The sequence below is a fragment of the Saccopteryx leptura genome, chromosome 7, assembly GCF_036850995.1.
Source record: "Saccopteryx leptura isolate mSacLep1 chromosome 7, mSacLep1_pri_phased_curated, whole genome shotgun sequence".
Taxonomy (NCBI): domain Eukaryota; kingdom Metazoa; phylum Chordata; class Mammalia; order Chiroptera; family Emballonuridae; genus Saccopteryx; species Saccopteryx leptura.
The window spans coordinates 76,702,090-76,708,089 of record NC_089509.1 but is presented as its reverse complement, the minus strand read 5'-3'; positions in this window follow the sequence as shown (position 1 = coordinate 76,708,089).

Below are 6,000 nucleotides of genomic sequence, written 5' to 3'. Positions count from 1 at the left end.
CATAACACAAGGTGGAGCTATGCAAATAGCCCTGTGGTAATACTGTAAAGGTCAACTGCCCTATTTCCCAAGTGAAGGCAACTTGGGCTGGACTCTCTGCAGCTATATCAGTAGAGGAAAAGGCATTAGCCAAATCTTCCACAAAGTGGTATGTCCCCAAATCCTGGCTTAGCCAATCCATCAGGTTAGCTATCAAGAGAACAAACAGCAGTGTGCAAAGGGGAAACAACTTTATTAAGTTCTCTGTCATCTACTGTCATTCACCAGGTTCCGTCTGACTTGCGCACGGACCATATCAGTGAGTTGTAAGGACTGTGTGCCGCCCAGACGATTCCCACCTTCCTAGTTCTAGTATCATTCCTATAATTTCTTCATAACCATCTGGCTGATGGTACTGCTTTATGCTAGTCACGCGCTGGGGAATGGGTAATCACAAGGAAGAATGTGCTGTATGTCCCCGCACCACTGCCTTCACGACTCAGACCCACAGGTGGAACTTTCCAGCTGTGGTTTCCAACCACAGTCCTTGTAAGACATCTACCTCCAAAATATGTTCAGTGATAGGAGATACATTTTTTGTATGGCTTAGGAGGCAGTCTTCCTATCCCCAATGGAATAGTTATTGGCTTTCTTTGAATAGTTTGGGCCCCATAACCATCAGTGGCCACTGGGGTCCCAGCAAACTGCTCTGGGTTCTCATAGAGGAGGGAACTCTGCACCTGTATCCACCAAGGCCAACACTCATTGTACATTAGAAGGGGCTAGTGGATTGCCAATTCCACATAGGGCCCCCAGTCCCTGCTGGTCCCTGTTAGTTGCATACCTCGGCCTTCCCCCTATTCAAACTGGAACAATGGGTCTTGGGGATCCTCCTCTTCCTCAGCTGTTGCAACCATATAATCTTGCAACTTTTCTACCCATGTACTAACTGTTTTAGTGGTAGCTGCTGGGGCCATTTATTTCAGCAGCTGGAACCTCTGTTTCGGTTTAAGCTGCTGCCAAAGCTCCAAAAGAATTTTACTAGACTTGCCATCTACTTTCTCCCTATCTTCCCTGGCTCAGTATATGACTCACTGCCACCAACTAACTGCCTCCAGCAAGTCTCCAGCATTCTGCCAGACTGTACGAATGGCAGCCATCACCCATTCTAACAGGGTATGGTTTCCTGGGTTGTCAGGCAGTTCTCAAAATGCTGCCTCAGGGAGGAGTGCATGGTAATGGTAGCTAATTTCTCCATCTCTGTCCCAGAGAGCATGATGACATCCATCCCTGTGTCCCACAACTGCAACAACCAAGCTGCCAGGGACTTGGTGGTTTCTGCCTGAATTTTGCCCCTAACTCCATTACTCTGTCTGGGTATAGTGCTGGACCCCAGAGTGCTCAACTACTTGCAGAAGGGGCTGTGCCTGTGTCCGAGGCACTTTGGCTTCTGGATTTTTACCTTCTGGGTGACCACTGGCCAGGCTTTAAGTCTGCAGATGGCAGTTTCAGTGAGAACCTCCTCTTCCTTCTCCAGCATCTGCTTTGGCTCTTGCGGCTGCCAGCTCAAGCCCTGACGCTGAAACTGGAGCTCTTGACCCTGCAGCTGTGTCTCTTAACAATTGCCAGTGCCAGCGTTTGGTTTCTAGGGCAAACTGTAGTTCTCAAACTCAGTGACTTCTCACACAGAGCTTTCAGTTTCTTCTCTCAGGGCTGTAAAAAACACCCAGCCCACAGCCCTCAAGTGGATAGCCACAAGGAACCAACGGCCACTCCTCTATTCCACCCATCAAGGGTGTTGGTGGCTTCATACTGATCTGGCCCGAATCCACCCACTACGCCATATGTAGTGCCAGTGGCTGAGGCTGGGCAGGTTCACATGGGAATTGGGCAGATGAGAGTAACTGTGGAGCCAGAAAGCAGTGGGACATTCCTGGTTATTAGAGTCTCACAATGGTGAACAAGTAAACAGGGGAAAACCACTCCTCACAGCAGCAGGCGAATGAACTGCAAAATGGCCCCTCACAGTGGCAGGCAAGCCATACGCAATCCACCCTGATTCAAGGCACGCATCTCCCCGAGGTCAGTATTCCCCAACAGCAGTCAGGTTCCAAATGAAGCATCCACCGGGTATAATAAAAACAAATGTCGGAGACTTTCAGAGGTAGGTATAGATGTAACTTTATTGGCCAGTTTCACCTGCGCAGGGGCGAGTTCCCTGATGTCCGGAGACACCGTGAGCTGCAAATGGGAACCACCCCGGGCGCTTACAGCTAGTTCCTTATATATCTTAAGTAAGCAAGCCCATAATACAGAAGCAAAAATAGCGGTCACTTATTCGCTAAGGGAGTTACACATAGCATAGCAACAGGGGCTGGGTCTAGCTCATTGGCGAACTTCAAACATAAACTTCTGATAAGGGTCTCTACCCAATGGAATGCAAACGTTTGTCTTCCTTTGTTCTTAGCCTTACAGGGTCCCTATCCTTACCTCGCTGTCTCTGCGTCTACACTCTGGCAATCCCAGCACACTTTCCTGAATCTAACAATTTGATCTTTTCTTGATCCTTACACCAAACAGATCTAAAGTTAACATTATAGATTGCAGGAGGGTTTGAGCGGTAAGAAAGCCCAGCTGTTGCCATTCTTACTTAATAAGCTTTAAACACCCCTCCCCTTTATCTCCTAAGAGACCAGCCAAAGTTCTAATGACTAGTCTGGTTTTTGCCCAGAGCAGTGACAAATTTCCATTCTTTTGTGCTCACTGTGGATACATGTCTCTATAACTTGCCTGAGTGAAAATGGAACCTTCTGCCTACTCAGGATGAATCTTAGTACTAGCTGTTACAATGGGCAGATTTGAGGTTGACTCCTCAGTAAGTGAGGAAGTTCCCACCCAGAGACTTAGCAACAAGCAGGGCTAAGTAAGATTCCTAGTTCAGGGATGAAGAGGTTTATTACTCAAAGCACTCGCAACAGCCAGAGCATTGGCATTTTTGCATCAGTTCCTCAAGTCCCAGTAGGATCGGGTGACATCCACCCACGCAGGAGAGGAACCCTGAGCTCAGGGAGCCAGAATCTTTTTATACTGGCCAGTAAATATTCCTGCTCTGTGCTCCAAAGAGAGAGACACTACCTGTCACTTTTATGTCTCTTGGCTGTACAGACATCCCTTCCAAGGAACAAAGGGCAAGTCATTGAGTTGTTCACGGGGTTGTGTAGAAATATGAGATGCAGGGAGAATTATTTCTATTGGCGCAGAGAAATATCGAGCGACAAACAATATAGGGCTAGCCACTCAAACACCCAGTGACTAGGAATGAAATCTGAAGCACATATCATTCTGTGATAATAAATAGAGGTGCTAGGAAATTATGATTACATAAATAAAATTTCAACCTCTACAGAGGTTAAAATAAAAATGTACCCTTAAGATAAGGAAGCACCTGAAAATTTCAGGTATAGAAAGGACCGTAGAAGTCAAGGCATGCTAAAAAACACAAAAACTAGTTTAAATTCAAGAGCTGTTGAAACGTTTGAAATAGGATGATGAGTACCTGGGGGTTTCTTTTACTATTGACCCTATTTTTTGTGTTTAAAATTTTTTTATAATAATTTTTTTAAAATTTAATTAAGTAATTTGAATACAGAATTCTCCACTGAAGAGAAAATGCTTAGGATAAAAACCTCTATTAATTAAGGTTGACATAGAACATTTCTCCCCCAGAAAACCTCTACTATAGTAGAAAGAAAAAAAAATGTAAGCATTTTATCTATAGATATACTTGAAATTGAAATTTTAGTTTTAGAAATAGTTGAAATATATATATATCTATATATCTAGATATAGATATAGATATAGATAATTTTTAGCAAGAGGAAGGGAGGCAGAGACAGACTCCCGCATGTACCCCGACCAGGATTCACTCAGAAATCCCCCTAGGGGGAGATGCTCTGCCCATCTGGGGCCCTTGCTCCATTGCAACTGGAGCCATTTTTTTTAGTGCCTGAGTCGAGGCCATGGAGCCATCCTCAGTGCCCAGGGTCAACTCGCTCCAATGGAACCCGGGCTGCAGGAGGGGAGGAGAAGACAGAGAGAGATAGATAAAGAGAAGCGAGAAGGGGAGGCGAGGAGAAGCAGATGGGTGCTTCTCCTGTGTGCCCTGCCCAGGAATAGAACCCTGGACATCCGTACGCCAGGCTGACACTCTACCACTGAGCAAACCAGCCAGAGCTAGTTGATATATTTTAAATATGGGACAAAGATCTGAGATGAAAGAAAGTTGAATAATTAAAACTGGCTAGAAAGGCCCTGACCTTGTAGCTCAGTCAATTAGAACGTCATCCTGATATACCAAGGATACAGATTCAATCCTTGGTCAGGGAGGGCACATAAAAGAGTCAACCAATAAATGCATAAAGAAGTGGAACAACAAATCAATATTTCTCTCTCTCTCCCCTCTATCGTTTTCTCTAAAATCAATTAATAAAAAGATTTTTTTAAATTGGCTGGATGACTAAGTGCTGTGTCCAAACTACTAGAAGTGTTAACACACAACCCATGCATTGCATTAGTCCCAATGTTCACTGAGTAGAACAAGGAGATGAGGGCCTTGCACATGTTCACAACAGAGACTGCTTCTATATAACAACAAATGAAACCAAACAAAACTGACTTTAACAGGAGTATAGTCATTCCTTCTTTCGTTGAGTATCAAACAAGTGTCAGACACTGTGCTAGGTGGGTGTATCTAAAAAGAAATCAGGCTTAAGGATATTTATTTTAAAAGAAGAGGTGGAATAAACTCATGATTCATTTTGTTAAAGGTTGAATTATTTGAGATTATATTATACTTATACATTGCTCACAAAAATTAGGGGATATTTCCAAATGAATACTCCAGGACTTTCCACCTTTTGTATAGTGCGTTTTCATCAATGAAATAAAAGTTGGTTTTGTATCTCATTTGCATAATTGAACAACTTCCTTTGGCTTGTCATTTGCTTTTCTGATGGTCTTGTTTAATTAAAAAAAAAAAATCAAGGTGACGTCACGGAAATGGCGCCGTGAGCAGCGCGTCCGACAGATCTCCCCAAAATCACAACAAATTTATCAACTAGAAACAGGAAAATTTATCTTCGGAGCAAACTGAAAGCAAAAGGACTGTTATCACTCGAATCTGAGAGACGAGGGTGTGGAGGAAGCTACCGCAGGGACGTTCATTCAAGCCGCGAGAAAGTGCGCCTGTGTGCTATCAACAAGACCACCCTCAGATGCCAATAAGAAAGAGGAAATCGAATATTATGGATACAAAAGAAAGAGAGGTAACACAAATAGATGTGGGAAAATCTATGGAGAAAAGACTTAACATATTGGAAGCCTTGGAGCTAAATGACAGAGAATTTAAAATAGAAATCTTAAAAATACTCAGAGATATACAAGAAAACACGGAAAGGCAATATAGGGAGATCAGAAAACAACTCAATGAACACAAAGAATATATTACCAAGGAAATTGAAACTATAAAAACAAATCAAACAGAAATGAAAAACTCAATTCACGAACTGAAAAACGAGGTAACAAGCTTAGCTAGCAGAACAACCCAGATTGAAGATAGGATTAGTGAAATAGAAGACAAACAACTTGAGGCACAACAGAGAGAAGAAGAAAGAGACTCAAAAATAATAAAAAACGAGAAAGCCCTACAGGAATTATCTGACTCCATCAGAAAGAATAACATAAGAATAATAGGTATATCAGAGGGAGAAGAGAAAGAAAATGGAATGGAGAATATACTCAAACAAATAATAGACGAGAACTTCCCAAGCCTGTGGAAAGAACTAAAGCCTCAAATTCAAGAAGCAAACAGAACACCGAGTTTTCTTAACCCCAACAAACCCACTCCAAGGCACATCATAATAAAGATGACACAAACCAATGACAAAGAAAAAATTCTCAAGGCAGCCAGGGAAAAGAAGAGTACAACATATAAAGGAAGGCCTATTAGATTATCATCAGATT